The sequence below is a fragment of the Garra rufa genome, chromosome 2 (assembly GCF_049309525.1).
Source record: "Garra rufa chromosome 2, GarRuf1.0, whole genome shotgun sequence".
In the NCBI taxonomy this organism is placed as follows: Eukaryota; Metazoa; Chordata; class Actinopteri; order Cypriniformes; family Cyprinidae; genus Garra; species Garra rufa.
The window spans coordinates 25107320-25133708 of record NC_133362.1 but is presented as its reverse complement, the minus strand read 5'-3'; the positions used below and the strand labels follow the sequence as shown (position 1 = coordinate 25133708).

The 26389-nt window shown below is 37.9% G+C and overlaps 1 protein-coding gene across 1 annotated transcript in view; it reads left to right on the top strand.

Annotated features, from left to right (window-relative positions):
• The window catches only part of LOC141325907 (adenosine kinase-like), a 103638-nt gene that overhangs the window by 51873 nt on the left and 25376 nt on the right, over positions 1-26389 (top strand). The gene's annotated exons all lie outside the window — the stretch shown is intronic.

Below are 26389 nucleotides of genomic sequence, written 5' to 3'. Positions count from 1 at the left end.
GCTGTAAGTAATATATAATAACAAAGCGTTAGAGATATATTCTATTCTATACTATTCTATTAATTTGTTAAACTTTGTAGCTATCTGCAGTCTACTACTTTGGTAGATTTTGATGTGGTTCGATTTCTATTTCTCACGTTTTGAAGTGTGTTCTGGAGTGTTATAATTCAAAGTTGATGTGAAGAGTTCAAATGCAAAAGCCTCCAAAAAAGTTAAACATTTGTTAGCTACACGTGTTCACACTCACTTCTGAGATGTCTCACAGTTCTCACTTCTAAGATATCTCACAGTTTTTGGTCACTGTATGGTATCTGTAGACTCAACTACAGTGATGGGAATAGCGGTGCTATAAATAAACGGTGTTACTAACGGCGATACTTTTTTCAGTAACGAGTAATCAAACAAATTACTGTTTCCCCCGTTACAACGCCGTTACCGTTACTCACAATAAAATGCGTGTTACTATAACTGAGAACACTGAAGCGGTTTTCATGCGAGCAGTGTCTCTCTCAGCCATAGGACCTCTCTTTCTCTGGGGTGTGTGTGTGTTTGTGTGTGTTCGGGGCCGGGGCTGGACACATAACCAGTGATGATGATTGGTGTGTCTGTAAACGTGGTGTAACTGAGAACGCGATGATTGGCTTAAATTGAGTAAATTTCCATTGTTTGCCAATCAGAGGCAGAGTAGTGCGGGTGTTCACACACAAGCACACGCACGATCAGTCGCACACACCAACATCCAGGAGTCACCTGGATGGCAAGTCCAACAAGTTCAAAGGTAGCTTTCGCAAACTGGAACTATATATAAGCACTACTTTTCCTTCGCTGAGGTGAAAGGCAAAAATGTTTATGTAACGTGCAACTTATGCCCAGGAAAAAAAGAGTCTCTCTGCGTCGGTCTGTGCAATAAATAAAGTTCTAAACCATCTATTGTGCTTTATTGTTCCACTATAGTAATGAAAATATTTATAATAATATGTTGAATTTGATAGTTGTCTCTGACGTTGTCCCACAACAACATTAAAATAGTGTAGATTAGTGTACAATGTTTTATATTTATTTTATAGTTATATTAAGTTCAATTTTTTTAAGTAACGCAATAGTTACTTTGCCTGGTAATTAGTTACTTTTATAACAATGTAACTCAGTTACTAACTCAGTTACTATTTGTGAGAAGTAACTATAACTAATTACTTTTTTAAAGGTACGTGCCCAACACTGCTCAACTAGATAAACATATTATGAATTAGTTTAATAATATGTGGGTAAATGATGCTACTTTTGGTGCAATTTTACCTTGAGATCTGGTAATTGCTGGCCCTCGGGCCTGTACACAAGTAATGTGCCATAAAACCATCTCATTTTTGTGAGAATAATGTCAGGCGGGAGACTTGTACACAGTAATTCTTTCACAGCTTAACTTTTAAGAACTTGCTGCTTGCAATATATTTATCTTTTCTGGATCCATTTTTACAGGTTTATATTTGTTACATCAGACACAGCAAGATTTAAAGTTGGATGCGTCTCGCTGATTTATAGCCCAAACGAGAGACAGTTATCTTAAGATCTGTTCAGCCCTTCACTTTAGCTGGCCTAGACTGCAGCCATTGTTGGATTAGAGCGTTTCCAGAAAGTCTAAATATTGTTTTTCCTCTTTTCAAGCTTTTTCCGAGAATTCCCCAGACGTGATGCTTCACATCTGAGTGGGATATTTTATTTGTGTGATATTGTTTAAGGCTAACAACAGAAATAATCTCAAGTCCCTGATGTCAGGAGGGTGCTGTCACAGCAGAGAATGAGATCTGCTCAGATGCCCTTGTTGCCCTCAGGGCCCAACTAGACAGAGTTTGATTCCTCCAGCACATGTCCAGTGTACTTTTGCAGGTGGCTGCAGACATCAACATTTTTAGGACCTCAAATACAGGAGTTATTTAGATATATATCATCTAAACAGACGCATGGAATTTTCTGATGATCTCCAGATGATGCACACCATCCAAATCTACAGATGCATTAGGCTGCAGAGGCTTTCACACGCAGTGCATCTATCACCATGAAATACAGACCTCGGTGTGTGATGAGGTAAGACTGTGGATAATCATTTGGGAATCTGCCAGTGCAAGCAAATGTGATTTCATTACTTTAGTGTCTGACTCCTAGTGTTGTCGGGCACATTTGTTATGACCCGAATACAGCCCGAAAGGACTCTGAGAAATGATTCCTCATTTAAGTCTTTCTTTTTCTGCTGCATTCCAACATTTATTTTGCTTAACAGGATTTGCTGTAAACGTCCTTGCGAGGATGTCTGCGCTATCTTCCAGCTCTTCACCTGCCGTCGCAGATAACAGAGTCGGGGCGGTTAAAGTTGTGCCCATTTGAAGCGGCGGTAGTTACGAAGGCTCCCAGTGATATGTGGGTTGTTAAGCAGCAGTTTGATCAGACAGTTCTTCAAAGCCGGTTCGCGTAAGAAGGGAAGCTTGATGCGGAACCAGGCCTCTGAGATTAACACATGGCAGCACCTGGAACGCCAGGAGCAACGCAACCTGTGTGTCGGTGTCGCGGAAAACGAGAGCTTTCAAACGCAATGACATGGGCTGCCTTGTGCGCGCACATCAAAGCGCCCATGTGGAGATGAGGTGCTCCAATCGGAGGTTGCTCTCAGCCTCGGGCGCTGCTTGGCAGACGTGGGAGGGAGCATGTTCCGCTCCCAATACCTGACCAAGATAGGTAGACCATTTACACAAGAACAACCAGTCATTGGAGAGGCAAAGCTATCTTGCTCACTCTGCATCACCTTTTCTCTCCTTTCCCCTGCTCTTCCCGAGACCATGAAATCAAACCGATCACCTTTTTTTTTTTTTTTTTGCCAACTTATCCACTCTCTTTTCACATCCTTCTATTTGTACGCTCCAGAAAAACACACACACAGCAAAAACACATTCCCCAAAGAGTCTTTCTTAAAAGTTCAGTCAGTCACAGTTCACTTATAAATGAAAACTCTGTCATCGTTTACTCACCTTCATGTATGACTGACTCTCTTCTGTGGAACACAAAAGTTGGAGTAATGGGGCTGTGAAGCTTCAAAATGACAAAAATACACAAGTTGTGCACTATATTCAGTCTTATGAAGCCATTTGATATCTTTGTGTAAGAAAAAGACTAAATTGTCTTTGACAAAAAGTTGTTGTTCACTGAAAATCTTAAAAAATCCGGCCTAGATCTCCTCTAAAACAGTTGATGAGACAAGTGGATATATCTGATTTGTAAATGAATCATTATTTTGACTTGGATCTTATCAATTAATAATTTTATTTAGGTTGTCAAATTAATCAGTTAATTTAGGGTGTGTTCACACTTGTAGTTCGGTTCGTTTGGTTTATTTGGTCCAGACCAAAAAGGAAAATGGTACATTTGGTCCTGGTCCACTTAGCGTTCACACTGGCATTATTGACAGTGAACCTGAAGATACCGAACTTAAAGGCATAGTGATACGTTTACAAACTGATTGGTCGGGTTGAATGACGTATATTTTGTGACGAAACTCACCAAACAAAAGGAAAAGGTGCATTCGACTTAAAGCGGCCCTAAATTGGTTTGCTCAGTGCCGCTTTAAGTCGAATACACCTAATGCCATCTGCTAGACTAAGCATGCTCAATGTTGCTTGTATATGATTTTATTTTCAAGAATACTTTACCACCTCGTTGCTCCATGTTTGCCCTCTGCTCATTTTGTTTTCAATACACTGCGTTCCCTTCGTGAAATCATGTCGCATAGTGTCAAATCTTGTCATTACTTCCTGTTTTTGGTTCGTTTATAAGTATTTGGTTGTTATCGTGTTCATATTTCATTCGAACCACACCAGAGTTTGTTTCAAAGTGGACCGAAACCATCTTTTTAGCAGTCTCGGTCCTCTTGTTTGTACGCGCCAGGGTTCCAATGGCAGTGTTTACGCTTAACTCATATAAACCGCACTAACAATTTGTTTTAATTGACAGTTTATTTTAATGGAACCGAACATGAAAAGTATGAACACACCCTTAGTTTACAGATTCACTCACACACCAGACTGACCTGGTTTTACTTTTTATTTCATTTGTTGGTCGCATAAAGCTATCAAATTGCTTCAGAAAATATAGAAATGAAGTTTGAAATGTTACATTTATGATGCTTGTTAAAGTTTTAAGGGATAGTTCAGCCCAAAATGTTTTATTCTGTCATTATTTATCCTCATGTCGAGAAGAGAAGACTTTGCCTAATAAAGTCGTTTTTTTTGTTTTCTTTGTGCCCAAGAAGTATTCTCATAGCAGGGTTGCCAGGTTTTCACAACAAGACCCACCCAATTGCTACTCAAAACTAGCCCAATTTTGAAAATTTGCGTTCCAGGGGCTAAATATCATGTTATTTGGGGTCGCTTCAACCCACAGTCATGAGAAAGCAACTGTGTTAAAGTATCCCAATTCCACTGGAAAACCGCAGATTTGGCAACACTGTCTCGTAGCTTCATAAAATTACAGTTGATCCACTATCACATGGACTATTTTAACAATGTCCTTGCTACCTTTCTGGGCCTTGAACATTGCAATTACATTGCTGTGTATGCAGGGTCAGAAAGCTTTTGGATTTCATCAAAAATATCTTAATTTGTGTTCTGAAGATAAATGAAGGCCTTACTGATTTGGAACAACATGAGGGTGAGTAATTGCTAACAGAATTTTGACAAGTTTTTGGCATTTATTGTACTCGTATGGGAAAAGAGCAACAAACATATTCTTCAGAATTTCTTTTTTTGTGTTGCACAGAAGAAAGTCAGTCCTATGGGTTCTGAACAGCATGAAGGTGAATAAGTGATGACAGAATATTTATTTTGTCTGGACTATCCCTTTAAGACATTTCATTCGGTTACCGCATACGTTCCTCATTCTTGTATAAAGCCTGAGACGTCAATATAAATCTATTAATGGTTCAGCTCTAAGCCTCCCCGGATGGTTCTTTTGATGTGTCTGAATTGGTAAATTTGTGCAGGAGACATATAGTCTTAGTCTGACAGGCACCACTCTGCCCCACAGGATTTTCACAGATGAAGACTCTCACCTGCAGAAAGTAACGATCTCCCATTCTCTTTATATAGCACTGCAAAGAGAACGCACCAGCACTGCTCTACAGCCCCAGACATCAAAGCCAGGGCAGAGAATCACACTCTCCTCCACTGTATATACAATGTTCCCCAAGCATTCTTCTGCACTGTGATCCAAGACTCGGCTCCATTACATGTGCACCCCTGGTGCGGCCCCTTGAGCAACGGAGAGTTTGAGAGGGGAAGAGGCTGACACTTACCAACAGAGAGAGCAGTTGTTAGGTGCTGCCTCCATTGGGAGGTTAAATTACTCCTCTAGAGCTCGATAGGCCTACAGCTTTGAACAGTTGCACATGCATATTGTTGCAGATAGACGCTGAGAGTCTTAATAGAGCTGATTGCCTAAAAATTGACATTTCTGAAAGCAACTTCTAACATCACAAGTGTAATTTAACTGGTGTTATATATTAAAAGCTCACCCAGAAATGAAAGTTGTCATAATTTGTTTACCCTCATGTCATTCTAAAGCTAAATGGCTGACTTTATTCTGTGGAAGACAAAGGAAGATATTTTTCTTCAAAATATATACTTTTGTGTTCCATAATAGAAAGTCCAAACAGATTTGGAACGACGTGAGGGTGAATAAATCATGACAACATTTTCATTTTGGGTGAACAAAAGCAAGCAAGCAAAAGGATATCTTTGCTTCTGCAACCTTTCTTTCCTCAACTTCTTCTGTTCTCCTTTTTTTCCATTTGTCGCTGGCCCATGGTGCCTTCACAGATTCTTTTTCAAAGTGGTGAGGGGGCCCAACCTTGGACTCAAACCGGACTCTTTTATTGGAAACACATGTGCACTCTGTAGTTGGAACTCCTCTGTGAAGAAAATCACTTAGCTCTCTTCAGCACACAAAGGCCTTTCCCAGTTCATATTTTTTGCATGGAAACTTAAATTGGGGAAAAGTTGGTGCCTAGAACCAGACATCAGACTAGAAGACGAAACGTTCCATGACCTCATGTTTGACTTGACTTACTTCTTTGCTTTCCTTTGAAAAAAGTCTCTTGTGTCCATCTGACCTTTCTCGATAAAGAGTTAATATATTTTTTTGTCTTTCATGGAAGAGCTAGTCTCAGTGGAAAGGGGAGGAAAATGGCAAATGTTACACGTGTATCAAACTTGGCAGTGGGAAACGTTTGGACGAAAGGAAATTTCAGTGCAAAAGAAAGGAAAGTTTGAAAGCTCTGAAGGCTCTTGAGATTAACAAGACACATACCAGGGAACACTAAACTCTCCACGGTGAATGGCCACAACATCTGTGTCCGATATTCGCAACGGAGAGAATGGAAATAGAAAAAACGTCTCAATACCTCACCGTGTGCGATTGAGGATTTAGATACGTGCGAGTGTGAAATCCTCCTCGTTGTTCTGGATTTTTGCAGAGGGAATGTTTAGTGTACGTCGAGCGCAGGGAGGTTGTCTGATTAATGATTGCTAAATACCTGCAGGTTCTGGAGATGATATGCAGTGCGGTGAGAAGCCGAAAACAGCCCCATCATTAAGCATGCTCCTCTGTTTCTCGACAGAAGGTTAATTGAATGTTAACATTCAAAAGCGCCAGCTTCTCGGACAACTGCGCTGCCAAGAACAGTTTATTTCCTTCCTGAGTTGATGAAGGGTCACAGACAATTAAGCGCCCTGAAAAAGAAAAGCGTAACAGACTCACCTTTTGCATTCCTGGAGAGCAGCGGACTGGCATCCATTTCCGTTATGCGCAGGAAGCGTCAGGTTTTTCTTGAGGCCAGAGCAGTTAGAGGTTACACCCAAACGCTGACGGTGAGCTTTAGCAGGATTCTTGTGAAATCACACCTTTCCTCTTCCTTCCACCCAAACGTTGTTTACTGGAAGCGTGAAGGGGCGGATACTCTAGATTGTACCGTTTGTTGACTGCCCTGTCTGTGGCTAGAGCACATGTGCTGTGTCTCAGCTAATATTTCACCATTTGTGCCTCATAGGGAGTCGGAGAGCAGAGTAGATCATAACAGCTCTAATCTTCAGTTTGATCAGTCCACTGGCCTCCCAGCAGGGGCTCCCAATTCTCTTCGAGCGCTCTCGTTTATCAGAGTGCTCTTGTCTTATCTCAAGACCTCATAATCTAAAAGGGTAGGTGATACACCGTTTCCCACACTTTTCTCAGTCATGGGCTTTATTTATGTGACCTATAAATCCATTCAGCATGCTTTCACTTCAAGAAACAAAAAATCACTTCAGCTTACACTCACTATAGGCAATACTGTACATACTCTTGCAAAAAAATTTGGGTCATGTAGGTTGTCTAGTCATCTGATAGTTTATTTAGCTTTTTTGGTCACACTTATTTTAAGGTCAATTCTCACTATTAACTAACTATTAAAGGATTAGTTCACTTCCAGAACAAAAATTTACAGATAATGTACTCATGTCTTTCTTTCTTCCGTCGTAAAGAAATTGTTTTTAAGGAAAACATTTCAGGATTTCTCTCCATATAATGGATATGTATGGTGCCCCCAAGTTTGATCTTTCAAAATGCAGTTTAAACGCAGCTTCAAAAGGCTCTAAACGATCACAGCCGAGGAAAAGGATGTTATCTAGCGAAACGATCGGTTATTTACTAAAACAAATTGACGAGTTATATACTTTTTAACCTTGATTTGTCTTTGCGATGCACATGCGTAGTCTGTGTAATCCGGGTCAATACAGTTAGGGTATGTCGAAAAACTAATTTTAGAATTTTAATTTTTAATTTTAAATTAATTTTCGTCTTCAACTTCCAAATGGTCCTACAACTCTGTTTTACCTTTTTTTGTAAAAGGCGTTTGATCTTCTTTGTATGTTCACTTTGTGAACACTGGGTTGGTACTTCTGCAGCGATGTAGGACAATTTTGAAGTTGGGGAAGAAAACAAGTTTTTCGACATATCCTAACTGTATTGACCTGAATCTTACAGACTACACATGCACATCGCAGAGACAGGCATTTGAGGTTAAAAAATATGTAAATTGTCAATTTGTTTCTCAAAATAACTGATCGTTTCGCTAGATAATACCCTTCTTCCTCGGCTGGGATCGTTCAGAGCCTTTTGAAGCTGCATTTAAACTGCATTTTGGAAGTTCAAGCTTGGGGGTACCGTAGAAGGAGAGAAATCCTGAAATGTTTTCTTCAAAAAAATATTTTTTTTTATGACTGAAGAAAGAAAAAGACATGAACATCTGGAATTGGTTCTGGAAGTGAACTAATCCTTCAACTATGATTTTTGCATCAATAAATTCCCGTGTTGCTCATTAGTGGAAAGTAAGCTAGTAATGTTTAATTTGAGGTAGGACTAAAGAAATAGTTCACCCAAAAATGAAAATTCCCACATAATTTACTAACCCTCAAGCCGTCCTAGGTGTATATAATGATGAATATTTAGACAAATACAATTGGAAATGTATTGAAAATGTCCTGGCTCTTACAAGCTTTATAATGGCAGTGAATGGGTGTTGAGTCAATTAAAGTGCATCCCTCCATCCATCATAAAAAGTACTCCACATAGCTTCGGGGGGTTAATAACAGCATTCTGAAGCTAATTGATGCATTTGTGTAAGGACAAATATCTATTTATAAAACTTAATAGACCATACTCTTTAGCTTCTGCTAACTGTCGCACACAAGAGAGTAGTGTAGTAGAGTCTTGTGACCAAATTTTGTTTGCAACAAAGGAAAACCAGTCTCCTCTTGGTTTATATTGAAATCCTCGGATATTTTTCTCTACAAATCTTCGTTTTGTATTTTTTAGTTCATGAAAAGTGTTTTGCTCTCTCAACTGTGCTTCTACATTTGTCACGTCTCACTGCAGCTTATGCTACGTCTTTCGTCCTGTCTGCTGGAACGCCTCTCTCTCGTAAACGCTTGTACGACAGTTAGCATAAGGTAGACATTACAGTTCATAAAGTTTTATTTTTTATTACACAAACACATCGATTCACTTCAGAAGGCCTTTATTAACCCCCCGGAGCCGTGTGGAATACTTCTTATGATGGATGGATGCACTTTTTTGGGCTTCAAAATCTCAACACCCATTCACTGCCATTATAAAGCTTAGAAGAGCCAGGACGTTTTTTTAATGCAACTCTAATTGTCTTCGTCTGAAAGAAGAAAGTCATATACACCTAGAATAGCTTGAGGTTGAGTAAATCATGAGGTAATTTTCATTTTTGGGTGAGTTATCCCTTTAAGAGATCTAAAATGTGATCATGCAGATTAAGGCATTAATAGGCATGCTAGTTAATAGTAAGACATGTTTCTTAAAATTAAAATATTACAGTATAACCTAGTTTGTCTCAACATGCTACTGTAATTTATTGACAGGTCTTTTGGTGACATCAAGAAAAGATATCAAATTGATACTTTAATCACATATGCATTAAATTGACACTGCTGTCACTTTTGCTCAATTTTTCTTAACTTTTACATTTCAAATGCTGTTTTTTCTACTCATCAAAGAATATTAAAAAAATATCACAGTATTCACATGAATATATTTGTATATATTGTATGATATTATATTTAAATATTATTATTTCCTTGTTATTTGAGTACCAAGTCAACATATTAAAATGATTTCTCATTTGACGTTTGACATTAAAGACTGGAGTAATGATGCTGAAAATTCAGCTTTGCCATCACAGGAATAAATTGCATTTTAAATGATATTCAAATAGAAAAGAGCTATTTAAAATAGTAATATTTCACTGTATTTTTGATCAAATAAATGCTTTCTCAAACTTTGTGTGTATTCCACTGACTACTGTATTTTAAAAAGGTGTCATTTTATACATCCTAGAGACAACTCAATGAGGTAAAACATTAATACCGAAGCTCTTAACAATTCATTTGTGAAATAAACTACTGGTTACATCTTTGCGTGCCAATGCTGGCATATGTGCCCAAGGTTACCGACCTCTGATTTAGTGGTTCAGGACAACACTTGTCCATGCCCTTGGAGTCAGACCCGGGATAGCATTGTGACAGTGTGCCATTTACTGCATCTGGTTCCGCATTCTCTGCGCTGTGTAATTGTGTGACATTTATGTTACACGATATAGCATGGTGTTGTTACAAAGGCAGCAGAGATGAGTCAAGCCTGGGGACATTGTGGAAAGGTCAAAGTGAGTGGCACATGCATAGACGCCACGTGTATTTATAGATGCAGGCGTTCAGTTGTGACAAATGGTGATGAACACAGAACTCTTAGATCCTTCCAGCACTTAGTGTTACGTGACATAGTGAAGGTGACGCTTCCCCCGCATTATGAATAATGATTAACTGCAGGCAACCGCCAAGAAGGGCTTGGTGGGGAGAGATATAAATAGACTCTGTCTTTTGTTCATTCGCTTGCTATCACACTAAAGAAGGGGCTCAGACTGTAGGAGGAAGCAATGAGGCATGTGGGATATGGCAGAAAAGGACCTTTTCTCACTGTTACTAACAAAGCCATACTGTGCATGAACATTTGCATATACACACACACCCACCCACCCACCCACAAAAACACATTCAGAATATAGTTGACCTTTCGCAAACACGTGGTTTTGGTATCAATGAAAAACATACGTTCAGTTTGTGTGTGAAAAATGGCATTGAGAAAATGTCTTGCTAATGCATTGCAGGCCGATGGATATTGTTAATCAGTGTTTATAATCTAAAGTTATTATATGAAGATCTCACTTAGCACTAAATGGACTATAAAGGATGCAGCTGAGGCTTGTGGTTTATGGTTTACTGCAGCGTCCTGCCATGTTGGCAAAAATGACTAAATGAAGCTTGAAAATGCTGGTAGAGTTATGTGACAGACCACTTTTTTCCAGTAATGCTCAAGTACAACCTCAAACCAGAAGTGTTTTTCTTTTTAGTTGGCGTTATACTGGGTATCATTTACCTTCATATTATTTAGCAATCAAATCATTGGTTGTCATTAGCAATAACAACAAAAAGGAAACTATGGTTGGAAAACAGATCAAGTGATATGACCAGTTTTTGTTTTGTGTGGTGTAAAGTTTTCTATGGAACCTATTTCCATCACTGAATAAAAAAATAAGAAAAAACTGTGAACGTTTTTCTCACAATTCTGACTTTTTTTTCTCTCTCGAAATTGCCTGATACAAACTTGCACTTCTGACTTTTTTTTTCTTAGAATTACGAGAGATGAACTTGCAATTCTGAGGAATGAAGTCAGAATTGTGACAAACTTACAGTTCTGACTTTTTTCTCAGAATTGTATTACATTAGCTCACATTTGCGGGTTACAAAGTCAGTATTTTGTGAAATATATCATACTGTTGAGTTTTTTTCCTCACAATTGCAAGTTTATTTCATGCAATACTGACTTTATAACTCATAACTATGTGTTTCTCTTGCAATTTTGATAAATTCTCTCAATTCTGACTTTTTTTCTCAAACTTCTGGCTTTATAACATGCAGTTGGGAGTTAAGTCAGAATTGTGAGATATAAACTTGAACTTTTGAGAAAATATGTCTTTTCCCCCCTCAGAACTGGACTTTATAAGTTGCATTTTGTGAGTTTATATCTCTCAATTCTGAGAAAAAGAAAATCGCAAGATATAAACTCGCAGTTGTAAGAAAAAAAAATCAGAATTACGAGTTTTTTCCTCACAAGTCTTGACTATTTCTTGCGATTGCGAGTTTATATCCTGCTATTCTGACATTATAACTCACAATTCTGAGAAAAAAAGTCTGAATTGTAAAATGTAAACTGCAGAGAAAAAGTCATTTGTGAGAACTCGCATTTGCTTTTTTGAAAAAAAAAAAAAAAACGTATTCAGTGCAGAAACCGACTTCTATAGTTTTCATTGTGTTCATTTAATCAATCTTGTAGTTTGTTTGTTATTTGCCCCATAATGTATTTCAAAGAAATGAGGTGTAATAAATGTTAAATCTGATTATAAAGTGTAATTATAAAAAAGCTTGAAAAAAAAAAGAATATTGTAAAATATATTTTAAAATTTGACAGATATAAAAGTTAAATCAATTATTTGCAAAATAATGCCAGTGTATTCACAACCTCATAATTTTCACTTTTTAAACCCTTTACCCAAAATGAAAGCTTTTTGTGAAAAACAGATGTTATTTACTTGAACTCATCACTTTATATCATTTAAGTCGTCATTCACTATAAAATTTGATGTTTGTCTTAGTTCTACTTGTCAACATTCATCACAGTAGTAGTGATGCATTTTATGAGAGACTCATTCAAGCTGAATATGTTCAGTGAATCAGTTTACAGAGTTGGTGTGAATGATTCATTCATTCATGAATTGATTCATCTCAATGATCTTGTTGCAGCAGTTAGCTCACTGGAGAGAACTTCAATTTTGGATTGTACTTCACATAAAGCGGTCATATAAATTTGTATGATTTGGGATATGATGTAAGAGATGTTTTATTTGTTCCACATTTGTTTTAATATGGTCCACATATTATCATACTACTTTGGAACAACATGAAGGTGAGTAACTAATGACAATTGTTATTTTTAGGTGAACCATCCCCTTAAGAACAACCCTACATACACCCCTGTTAGAAATAGCACTGATAGACTACCGTAAATATAAATAATGGCTTGTTAGAGTTGACGTGCCTGGAGCTTTAAAAAGACCTTTGTAGTGTTTGAATGACAGATTTATTAACAAAATCCAATAGGCTTTGATTTAAAACCAGATCCTGTTTTTCCTCAACATGAGCTTCTGAGGAATCAGTCAGTGGATTTAGTCAATGGCTTTACTGCTGGTGTGGTTGTAATTCTCACCGCTCCCTGAATTAAATTGACTGCAGCTTTCTCAGGTCTTAATTAAAGCACTCATTCATTCAGTACTAAAACCGTGCGGTTCAGTGTGTGGTTACACAATCAGCTCCATATCATGTGCCTACATATAAAATCAATGTCTTGACTAAACCACCGATAATATGCGGGGTACAGTTCACAAGCTGTGGGCTGTATGAATTTCCATATTGCTTAATTTACTCTCGCAGAGCCGTCGTTAGCCGGCAGGGGTTTAACGGTGTGGATAGCGCCTCGTAAGTAAGCTTGTTGATTAATGTTATGTACTCCAGGGAGGCTTCAGAGATTCATTTAAGACACAAACCTCTGAACAATTCCGATCGAATGAGACATACAGACATAAACTGTGTGTTTAGGGGCCCGGGGGTGAAATACGAAACTCTTTTCTCATTCTTGCGCACACAAACAGACGCATTTGAACTCCGTGTACTTTGCGCCCTCTTTTATTTTTGGCAGAATTAGTCATTTGCAGGCTAAATTGCTACAGATCTCTTTGAGGACAAAGCTTATGGAGAGCACAGCCTGGTCTCGTCTGTCCTTTAACACCGGCCTATTCTAGAGGATAAGGCGCTTTGTAGCCGTCCGTTCAGTATTCATGACACGCCACCTTGCTGAACACTGGGCCCCCAGTTCGTCTCATAACTGGAGCACTAACAAAGCTGTTCATTTGGCATCAGCAACGGCTCCTGATATAGAACAGGCAGAGCTCTCGCTTAGTGTTTCTCTCTCAGCAAATCCTATTATCAGTGTTGTGTTTTTCCCTTCTTCCGAACTTAGGACTTGGTCCAGGAAATTAGTCAGTTCCTTCCAGTTTATTTGTCTATAATGGAGCACAACATCAGTGTCCTTTTTTTGATGAATGTCTAAAAAATAACACTACTTTATGTTTTTCCCCCTAGCTTTATTATGGCTTAACTGAGACTCTGATTTACTGATTTACGCACTCATTGGTCCAATAACTGTTCCTTGGATCTCAGCAACTGTACCGCTAAAGAAAGTAGCACGTCAGGCTTCCCGGATCCATCCGAAATCCCTTTAAGTCATGTGAAAGATCTCGGGCAGTAGCGCAAAGGCTAGCTGGACTACATGAAAAGACGCTTTGGCCTTTTAAGCTTCGGTGCGTTCCCCCACCAGCCCCGGATTCGCTCTCCTGTTTATGTTTGCTCTGCTGGAGTCTTAATGCAGTCCTGAGGAAGCCTCCAGATAAAAATCAATGACAGATGTGACCAGGAGAAAGAACTGCAATTACATGGAAAGTCATCTTTTAGGGTCGTCATCGTCTTTTCCCTTGGTGTCCTATGTCTTACTGTCTTTTACCTACTTGCTCATTTTAATGTTTCATAGTCTGGAGCAGAAAGATGTTTTCTCCAGGGAGGCAATGGAGGCAGTGCTAAAAAAAAAGTTTAGGTGGAAAATAATCGGCGGTACAAAAATAAAACAACATGAAAAGTGTCTTGAGGTCTTGTTGCCTTCTGAGGTGGCAGCAGCAGCTGCGAAATACAGGCACAAATAGGTGAAACTGTTGGAAATGGACTGCTATTAACAACCCAATGGATAGGTAAACAACTCACTCACTCAGACATAATCACTTTCAGTCATGTTTGAGTCTAAATGGAGTTGAAATTTCATGAAATGATGAGTAATCTGAGAGATTCAGGCTGACACCTGTGGCGTTTATGACTAATGCAGAGTTCCTACGGTTGTGGAAAACCTGGAAATATCAAGGAATTTTAATATTGTGGTTTCCAGGCCTGAGAAAGGAAAGTGAATAAAATCTTAAATTAAGGACATGTCTTTATTGAATATAAATTGTTGTAGTTATGCTCAGCTCTAAAATATTTTGCTGGTGAGAAACTGCACTTTGTGAGTGTAAGTGCATTTACAAACAAGATTAATTCGCTGGTTATTAATAGTTGGTAAAGTAGACATTAAAAGTATAGTTCACCCCCCCAAAAAATGTTGTCTTTAATTACTCACCTTCATGTGTTTCCAAACCTGTAAGACCTTCGTTAATCTTCCAAACGTGTCATGGAAGAGAAGAAATTAAATCAATTTATTTTTGTTTTCTTTGCGCACAAAAAGTATTCTTGTAGCTTCATAACATTACACATTACAGTTTAACCACTGATGTCCCATGGACTATTTTAATGACGTCCTTACTACCCTTCTGGGTCTTGAACGTATCAGTTGCACTGTTGTCTATGCAGGGTCTGAAAGCACTCATAAAAAATCTTCATTTGTGCAATGAATGAAGGTCTTACATGTTTTGAACAACTTGAGGGTGAACTATTCTATTAAGTTTAGGTATGGAGTAGAATTAAAGGAGAAGTTCACTTCCAGAACAAAAATTCACAGAAAATTTACTCACTCCCTTCATTCAAGATGTTCATGTCTTTCTTTCACCAGTCGATAAGAAATTGTTTTTTGAGGGAAAACATTTCAGGATTTCTCTCCATATAGTAGACTTCAATGGTACCAACAAGTTTGAATTTCCAAAATGCAGTTTAAATGCAGCTTTAAAAGGCTCTAAACATTCCCAGCCAAGAAAGAAGAGTCTTATCTAGTGAAATGATTGGTCATTTTCTGTAAAAATTACAATTTATATACTTTTTAACTTCAAATGCTCGTCTTGTCTAGCTCTGCGTGAACTGTGTATTCCGGGTCAAGACAGTTAAGGTATGTCGAAAAACTCCCATCTCATTTTCTTCTCCAACTTCAAAATCGTCTTAAAATAGGGTCTTGTAGAATAAGGCATTAATATGTGCTTTTTTTAAAAAGATAAACAGCCAATATGCATGCTAATAAGCAACTAGTTAATAGTGAGAACTGGTCCCTAAACTAAATTGTTACCATATTTTTAAAAGAAAATTGTAAGTTTTATTCAGGATTACAAGTGGTAGTATTAATAATATTTCACGATTTGGATTTCAAATGAATGCTGTTGTTTTGATCTATTCATCAAAATATCCAATCCACAAAAGTTTCTACAATTTCTAGTACAAAATCTAAAAACTCAATGAAGTCAGTTTCAAAATTCTTGTTTAATTTTTTTGTTTACTTATTAGAGTCAAATATTTTTTGCATAGGAAATCTCATCGTATCACTCCATAATTCTGAAAAAACTTAGAACAGGCAGAAAAGTGTGTGTGTGTGTGTGTGTGTGTGTGTGTATATATATATATATATATATATATATAGCAAATTGTATTTGTACAAATCCATCTGTAAAAACCTTCAGGATATAGACATGAATAAAAATGTAAAGTTTGATGTGTGTGAGTGCTACTGAAGTGTAGATTTATGGCTCTGTGTAGGAGCTAAAAGTCATTTTGAGGAAACGGCCTTTAAAATATGGATTGTAATTGAAATCTATTGACACAAATAGATAAATTGCTATAAAAGGAACCATTAAATGTATTTTGGATGTTTTCCTTCCACTAGTCAGAAGAACACTTTATAAAAAACCAAATAGGCCAAAATCTCAAACTTGACAGGTGCATGAAAAAACTGCGCTTTTCCTGCAGTGTCTTCCCTTAAAAATACACAAATGTATTTTATTTATTTGTGTAAAGTTCACATGCAATGACAAACCTGACTATCAGTTAATAAAAGCTGCAAGAAGTGTGCTTGTTAATGTATTTTGCATTTTAAAGCAGCGCAGACATGTTTACAAACGTGTCATGTGGCAGTCTGACAATTAATATAGAAAGTGAGAGATTTTGAAATGGAAGAGCTCACAAACAGCAGCACATTCAGACAACAGCTGGAGCAGAGCAGAAAAAAAAACAGGTTATATAAATTTTAGATGACGAACACATCCTTGTATCTGGTAGTGTCAGTACCAGTCTTTTCGTGTTCTGTTTCACTTCCCAAAATGACAGTATTGGAGGAGTATATAGAAGAGATGGAGAGTCTAAGTGTTGAGTGACTGTGAAAAATGAATGGGGGGGAAATGACAGGAGCCTGGTGACACACAGCAGGTGACAGACAAGATACTAACAGTCTGCTTCTTACCATTGCATGCTTGCTCAAGCTCCCTGCGGAGCTGCAGCCTGCCTTGCTGCGCTGGGCTTTTGGATGGTAGAGCTCATAGGATGCCACTAAACCAGAAAAGTCTGCCAAATGGCGTGGAATCGAAATCTTTCCGCTCTCCTTCCAGCCAGAACATTTTGTTTTTCTGTTCTGAAGTCGTGATCTGAAAAATGTCCTTTCTGTTCTTTCACACTGAGTGATGTCAGGAATATTTGGGTCATTAAGAAGTGCTGGAATTTGAGCGTCTTTCATATCCTAAATGCTTCGCTTTCTTCTTTTGAGGGGTTGACTCAAGTTCGTAGGGTCGTTTTTGAAGTCTCGTAGTTCACTTTCGCCAATGCTAGGCCATGGTTGAAATGTCAGATGAAATGTCTTGGCATTTGAAGTAGTTGTGTCATGTTCAAACAGGATAGAGAAAAACATCTCAGCTTGTGCTGATTAATGTTCTGATTCATGTCTTTTCCGTCCCTTATTGTCTATAAATTGTGTGGTGTCTCGAGGTGCGCCGTTGTGCTTCGCTCTACTGGGTATTTAAGCGCAGTGATGGATGAGGTTAGGTAAAGCTTATGTTATGTGCTGTCGCACACAATATTCTTACCAGACGAACAATAGAAACCCGATCCTTTAGCTTGTTTCCAAATATGATTATAAAGCAAGTGCTCTTTGGTTGTTTATTTAAACATTGGACAGTTGAGTAGCAGATGAAGTAAAGCCTTTGCTCAGAAGTTCATCAAAGAGGCCCCTGTTTTCCCAAGATGACAGGAGAATGTACCTCCCCACCAAAAAGACAGAATGAATTTGGCCTGTCCAGAAATGAGCTGTTCTTACTGCGAAATTAGAAGCAGGCAGGTTCCAAGAGCAAAGCTGGCAAGAGTCATGATGGCTCCATGTTATTGAGAGGACCACCAGGGATGGATTTTTCAGTCTGTTTTTAATCGCCATAATATTCTCTGTAAAAGAACTGGCTGGAGGCTGCAATTTACTGCTGCATTGTTACAGATCAGTTTCTGCTTGTCATTAAGTGTGCCCAAACAAATCGCTAAACTGTAGAGTTTTTCCTCCTCTTGCTTTTTTTTCAGTTAGTTTGCGTCATTAGTGACATTACTCAGTCTGTTCTTTTATATACAAATGTCTGTGACCTTGCTTGAGATGGCTCAAAAGAATGTTTAGGTTGTGAGTCACAGTGTCTGCCTGTCAAGATAGACAGATTAATCTATTTACAGGTATCTGTTCAGATTTTTATTAAAGATCCTGATGAAAAAGAACATGTCTCTCACTTCATCACTCTCTCTCTATATGTAGAACTAGATTGGTTATAAAAGATTTACAGTTCAAATAAATGCTGTTCTTTTGAACTTGAAGAAGTCCTGGTTAAAATCTACCACAGTTTCCACAAAATATTAAGCAGCACAACTGTTTTCAACATTGATAACAATAAATATTTCGTAACGACAAATCAGCATTAGAATGATTTCTGAAGGATCGTTTGAAGACTGTAAGTTCAGCTTTTACATTTAAGGAATAAATTACATTTTATAACGGCAAAACTGAAAACAGTTATTTAAAACTAACAATATTTCGCAATATAACTGCATTTACTATATTTTGGATCAAATATATACAGCCTTGATGAGCATTAGAGACTTAAACGTTTAAAAAAGTGACTCCGAACTTGTGAACAGTAGTGTGTGTGTATGTATTTATAAATCCTTAAACACATTTATAACACTGTTTTTTTCTCTTTACATTCTTAATTTGTTTTGCACAATCATGCTTGCAAATTCATTTTAATTCTGTCAAAAATGTGTTAACGTAGGTGATTCATTTTTCCTTTTTAACGGCGTTGAAAATATTTAACGCGGGGGCTGACCTAGGGTTGTCCACCCCACTTACAACTGCTGCTTGTCTTTTTTTTTCTTGACAAGAATTGCGTTTATTATGCCACAGAACATCTTTATGACCACATCAAATTGGAGACTTTTCAGATGCACACTTCGCCTCAGCGACAGGTGCTAGTCAAACAAGTGCGGAAACTTCAGTAGAACAACAGTGAACTGCGGTCAGATGAGATGTTGTCAGGCCAAATGTCAGTAAAAATTAATTTTCCTGTCTGTCAGCCGTTATACTGACAATTGCAAGCACAAATACAGTGGCACGCTGTAGCCTGTGTCATTTCATATGAAACTAAAATCATGCATGTCAGATCCGCGTCACGCTCAGCTGCGGCAGCTCTTAAAGTAATAGCAGCCAAACCTAATAACCCAGCTGCTGTCGGAAAAAAGGAGGAAATCAATAACTTTTATAGCTTAAGGACTCATCTATATGTGACCCTGAACCACAAAACCTTTTGTAAGTTGCACTGGTATATTTGTAGCAATAGCCAAAAATACACTCAATGGGTCAAAATTATCCTTTTTTCTTTTATGCCATAAATCATTAGGATATTAAGTAAAGATCATGTTCCATGAAGATTTTTGTAAATGTTCTACCGTAAATATATTAGAACTTAATTTTTGATTAGTAATATTCATTTGGACAACTTTAAAAGCAATTTTCTCAATATTTAGAAACCCTTAGATTCTAGATGTTCAAATAGTTGTATCTTGGCTAAAAATTGTGCTATCCCAACAAACCATACATCAATAGAAAAGCTTATTTATTCAGCTTTCGGATGGTGTATAAAAAAAATGTCAACAAAAATTACCCCTACGACAGGTTTTGTAGTCCAGGGTCACATATGGCGCTTTTCCACTACACAGTACCAGCTCGACTCGGCTCGCCTCGGCTCGACTCGACTCGGCTCGACTCGGCTCTGTTTGGTTTTCCACTGTGTAAAAGTTGTACCTGTACCTCCACAATAGTACCTGGTTGTCATAGCGACGCTGCAAGAAACTGCCGTGATGTAATCTTCTACGCGACACACACCCGCTGTCTGCACCTCCTCGTTTGACCACGGCGTATTCTTCCGAGTTGCAATAATATGTAATGGATTGGATATGTCACGCAATCTCTGGCCAAACTTTTTAAAAATGGCGGGGTTATTCTGGATACTATTGCTGGTGCGTGCAATGATGACGCAGTGAATAGTGACGATTCTCTCTGACCAATCAGCAGTCTGCTGTGTTTTCACGTCACATTTTAGTATCGCCTTAGCTCGCCTTAGCTCGCTTGGAACCTCGCCGGAGGTGGTACGAAAAAAAGTACCTGGAAGCCGGTGCAGGTACAACTTTTACACAGTGGAAAACCAAACAGAGCCGAGTCGAGTCGAGCCGAGGCGAGCTGGTACTGTGTAGTGGAAAAGCGCCAATATTGTCCATTCTTAACAAACCATACATCAATTGAAAGCATATTTATTTAGTTTTTAAATGATGTATAAGTCTCAGTATCAAAAAATTGACCCTTTTTAATTTAGTATTTAGTTTTTGATTAGTCAATTTCTGTAAATGTCCTACTTGCTGAAGGGCATAGGGAAGTAATGGGTTTATGTGACAATTCTTTTAAGTTCACTTAAATTAGAAGTTATTTTTTAAAGTCTATTAAATTTTAAAATTGATAGCTCTCAATTATACTGTAATGTTGAATGGTTCTAGTCAATGGTTAAATGTTAGGAAAAGAGAAACAATTTTCTATAGACATCAGTAGTATTGGTGTCAGTGATGCTTGCCTTCAGTCATAAAAATTATGCCATTAAACAAATATTAAAAATATACTGTCTTTATGTTGTTTCTATGTTAATTTAAAGATTGAATGTGAAATTAGTGCAATATAAAAGTATATTTAAAAACTTTAATGTTGGGTGGGATTAATCACAATAAAAATTTGCAATTTTTTTTAATCAATTGACACCTCTAATATATATATATTTTTCTTGTTCCACAGTTGTTGTGGTTTCACTTTTTTTCTACTACTATGTGACAACTTTGAACCTTGACTAAGTTCTTCATAGTGGCTCGGGCTCTATCTAGTGGCACCAATGGCTGAAGAACTCTAGTATCCATCCTTGCTTTGAAAAATGATATTGAAGCCACAGGAATGTTCCGAAATCTCCATCTACACCAGAATCCCTGAAGTGAAGCACTTCCTGGCCAGTGTTTTCGGCATGAGTTGAGAGTGACCGCTTCACAGCATGCTGTGTAATGGCTTTGGGATCCAGCCGTGGCTGTAATTCTTCAGATGAGCGTCCAATGTCGGTTTTGCTGTCACTGTCCGCCTGTCTACTGTCACATGCCTCACATCTCCAAGAATTACTGCACACACCTGTGCACAGCGATTTACAGCTTTGACAGTCTGCGCTCTCTCCGGAGAACCCTTCGCTTGCTGTAAATTGGTGTCGAACCCTGATATTGTTACACTTTTTGTGTTACATCAATTGTTTTTAACATTCGCAACTATATGATTTGCAAAGAGCTCATTTTTAATTGCCTAAAATCAGTCTTCCGTTTTGTGCTAAGTTGCCACATCTATTTATATCTCATCAAATCTTAAAGGAATACTGTAGTTCCCTCAAAAGTGAAAATTGACTTCATTTGCTCAACCTAATGTCATCCAAGCCTATAGCTGTTAATGAATTTTTCTTTTGTGAAACAAAAGATATTTTTAATCTGGTTTTTTTTTTCCCCCTTTTTACTGAAAGTTCGGGGGGGTCCAAACAAATTTGAGACAAAAAAAAGTTTGGAGCAACACGAGGGTGAGTAAATGACAAACAGAATTTATTTTCGGTGAGCTATATCCTTAAGGCTGGTTAAGGAATTATATATTGCAGATTATGAGCCACATTTCATCCCAGGAATAATATTATTTCCATATGACATTGAAAAATTTATTTTTCCAACCTGACTGCTTGCAGCAGCAAACAAGATGGCTGCCAGAGTCTTCAGGCTCCTTCAGAGCATAAACTGTCAAGGTAATTGCAAGTTTTATAGAAATGTTGCTCCTGCATGCCATTAACCTGTGAAGTGATCCATGCTGCCATTGTTTTGATTGGTATCATCCCAGGCAATAAAGGCTAAGTTTCCACTGCCAATTAGATGTTTAAAATCCAACTGTTAGCTTTTTTATTTTTTTGATATATAATCACCCAGCTTGTCTGTCTAGGCCGGTTTATAGTATAGTGGTGCTGTTAAATTCATGCCTTGTTAGCTTGCACTAATAAACACGGCTAACGTCATGCTGATTTACCTGTCGACTCGTACGTCTTGCTCACGTCTCTGACTCATCATTAACATGCCAGTCGGATTACCAGTAATTTGACTTGTGATTGATGCTTAGAGTGTTTTCCCCATCTCTAATTACTGTTAAATGCTATCAGTAAAGGTTTGCACATGATTTATTAATTAATTACTTGGGTCAGGGTTCACCTAGCCTTTAGATTACTGATCTTTGAAGTCGAGTTTAGTTGCAGACATGCCTCACTCATTGCAACCTATACCAAACTTTCCAAAATATGCTTGAATGTGCTGCTTTTTGAGAAGATCTTTGAGAACACTCGGCCAAATTAATTGCTCTCCCCTTAGTCATTTACTCGATTTGTAGATGTTGGCAGCCCAGCGTAGAGTGCAGCGTGGACGTTTGTGCCCAGGGATATTACAGTACAGAGGAGGAGTTGTCTTACATTCTGCTTCTAGGCTTCCCATAGAGACGGCCCTCCACACTCAAACCTAATTAAAGTGAAGGCAGTATGCTTTACAGCGCTCTCCATAATTCATAAAAATCGGCATGCCGCTCGGGGAGAGCCTGCCATGCTTTCTGGGATGTTTGACGACCTCTGTTTGTCTAAGTGACAGGAGGAGGGAGAGAAGGGGGGTGAGAAATTAGACGGGAATTAGCATAGCAATGGCTGTAGTTGTGTGTGAACACAGGAGCGTCTCCGGCGTGCTCTTGAAAAGAAAAGGAAGGTCGTGTTTTGATTGGCGGCTGAGATTGGTGAGGTGCAGCTGTGCTGAGATCAGTGCCAGAGCATCTCTGGAGACCTACAAGAGGTCTGCTGAGGAAGCAGGTCACCCTGTGACAAGCTGCAATTGCAACTATATTTGTCTTTAAAAAGAGAGTGTGTGGAAAGAGAAATGGTAGCGTGCACCCTGAACAGGTGTTACTGTGTTGTCTCGTTGTTTTGATGTATTGCCTTTGCTGTACAGAGCTACTTCTGTACCTGCTTTGCCTCCCACAAGAGCTTCGGTTTAGTTGCTTGTGAGGGTCTAGGGGTCTTAGTCCAGGCTTGTTGCCTGATTGCCTTTTTTTAGCACGTTATGTGCAATGTTCGAAGTAGGGGAAAATAGGTTTGTGTAAGTTTTAGGGCTGTTGAGGTAACTTCACTGGTTACAAGCAGTTTTACTACTGTAATTTGAGACATTTTCAGTTGAAACAAATAAATAATTGTATCCATCAAGAATTAGTAGGATGATAAAAAGTGTCCGTTACGTACAAGAATCAAGCCAGAGTGAATGTGAGAGGTCACTAAAACAATAAATCAAAAAGCTATTTAGTTTTTGAATAACATTTATCCAGTATGCTCCGTTTAAGCAAAGTTGCTTCAGAGGAAGAACAAGCTACAGAACAAGTTCTAAGTTAAAGGGATAGTTTTTCCAAAATTGAAAATTCCGCCATTATTACTCACCTTTATGTCGTCCCAAACCTGTAAGACCTTTGTTCATTTTCGGAACACAAAAAATATTTTTGATGAAATGCGAGAGCTTTCTGACTGTGCATAGACAGCAACACAACTGACATGTTCAGTGCCCAGAAAGGTACTAAGGACATTGATAAAATAGTCCATGTGACGTAATTTTATAAAGCTACGAGAATACTTTTTGTGTGCAAAGATAACAAAAATAATGACTTTTTCTTTAATGTTATTTGCATTATTGTCTATGCAGGATCAGAAAGCTCCTGGATTTCATCAAAAATATCTTAGTTTGTGGTCTGAAGATAAATGAAGGTAGTACAGTATGGGTTTAATACAACATAAGGGTCGAAAATGGGATGACTAAAATGCATTAAGAAAATTTAAATTTTGATGTTGTTGATTTTAATAATAAATTGATTGTTTAATACTGTTCTTCATTTCTAAATAGTCCTACTTCTAGTAGTTTAAATGTGAGCAGTGACACGTTTTGTAAATTAAATTTTCTTGATGTATTAAATACAATCAAACTTAAATTAATAGAGGCACATTAATAGTTAATTAACAGAGAATATAGGCACATTTCAGCTAAATTTAAAGTTTAACCATAAAGTTACGGTGAATTGTGATTATTTATTTAATTGTACAGTTCTTATGTATATATTTTTTTAAATAAAAATTTCCACCATAACTAACTATATTGTATATATGTGACCCTGGACCACAAAACCAGTCATAAGGGTCACTTTTTTGAAATTGAGGTTTATAAAGCTGAAAGCATCTGAAAGTTGAATAAATATGCTTTCCACTGATGTATCGTTCATTAGTATAGGGCAATATTTAAAAATCTGGAAGCTGAGGTTGCAAAAAAACGAAATATTGTGAAAATCGCTTTTTAAATTTGTCCAAATGTTCTTAGCGATGCATATTACTAATCTCAAATTCGATTTTGATATATTTACGGTAGGACATTTTCAAAATATCCTCATGGAACATGATCTTTACTATATCCTATATATACTATATCCTAATTATTTTTGCCATAAAAGAAAAATCTATAATACAGTGTATTTTTGGCTATTGCTACAGACTTAAGACTTGTGGTCCAGTATCAAATATTTAAACATGAATATATTTATGAAGTGGTTTGTTTAGGTTCAGGGAATGTTGCAGCGTCATTATCATTAAAAAAATCCTTATTTATTCATAAACATTAACAAGCAATGGTCAGAGTGACAGGGCAAATGAAAATGGTGAGTATATATTCACAGTACTGCGTACCGATAAGTACAAACCCCATTTAATGTTCCGTCTGTGCAGATAAGACGTTTTAGCATCTGCTTTGTGCTCTAGGCCCCAGTATATTAACCCCTGTTGTAAATTAACTCAGTATAAACTAGACTGAAATAACCTTTAGATTGGCCCATGATTCTGTTATTCTTTATGGCTTACTAAAACTGTGTTCAACTGCCAAATGTTTTACTTTGCACTGTTCCAAGTGATTCTGACACACATGCTCTTCACGAATATTACTAGACTGATAGTAGGATAAAGTATGAATGTGTAATTGAATTCATACTTGCATTTTTGTCTAAAACGAGCTCTTTAAATTTGTTAGAGCAGTCAAGTAATCATTGGTGATCTCAACAGTCTTTGTGATGGCTAATCTGCACTTTATTCAGCAGGTAGCGTGAGTGTTTTCTAGAGGTGGGTGTAGTTTCTTCATGCCAATCATGAGTGCTGGTGGAGCAGCCGTGAATTCCTGCGGTGGGCAGCTGTTTGTTATTCTTCTGTACTGCTCTTTAAGGACGGCGGGAGGTAGAGATGTGGGCTCTAATCATTAGCACATTAGCCTAACACAAATACTCTGGTGTGGGTGTGTATGAGAGCACGAGGGAGATTAAATCATTAGAGATTTGCTTGCTGCCTTTCTTAAGCAGTATTAATGAATGAGACCCCTTGATTATAGCTTAAATTAGCGGTGCAGTGCAGAGTAGTAAACTCAAAAGCAGAAGCAGCGTTGTTGGGCAGTGCCCCGAGGCTGCCGCCATGCTGAGAAGGAGCAGGATTTGCCACTGATAAACACAGCACATCACGCTTTTGACGGAGAAATAAAAGTGACTGGATTTGGCTCCATAATTAATCCTGACCTTGATTCGCGTCGAATGCGCAGTGTGCTAAAAAGAGGACAAAAGGGAAAGAACATCCATTGAAGAAAAGCAACATTGAAATCATTTTAATTGACTAGGATAGTTGCCCAGCAGGGGGATTCAAGACGCTTGGTAATTTTCTTTGTTTGTTTGTGAAATCGTATCCCCTTTTGAATCCGCATTGTTCATTACTGGTCCGAATTGTGCCGTGGAGCGGGAAGCGCCTCAGATGAATATTTCATGATGAGCTGTGAAAACTTGCAGAAGTCAAATTTGGCCTGACAAGAAATGATGGCCCACAAGGTCATCGTTGAAATAATATTAAACAAGTAGTTGTTGTTTTTGTCATTTTATTAGAATCTCAGACGGATCTGAGCAAGAGAATTTGTTTGTGTGTGTGTGTTTTTTTTTTTTAAGACGGATAGTCTTCGATTTTAATTTTCAGACTAGGCCATGCAAATTATAACACAGTACAATGAAACACATTGAATACAAAGAATTTCCACGGGCAATTGAAAGTACGACCTTCATAAATGCAGCTATCAGTGAAGCGTGTACCATAACTATTACTTTGAAAATATCAAACTTCTGCTTTTTATTCACTTCCTTTGTTATACCGTGCTGTCATTGTTTGAAT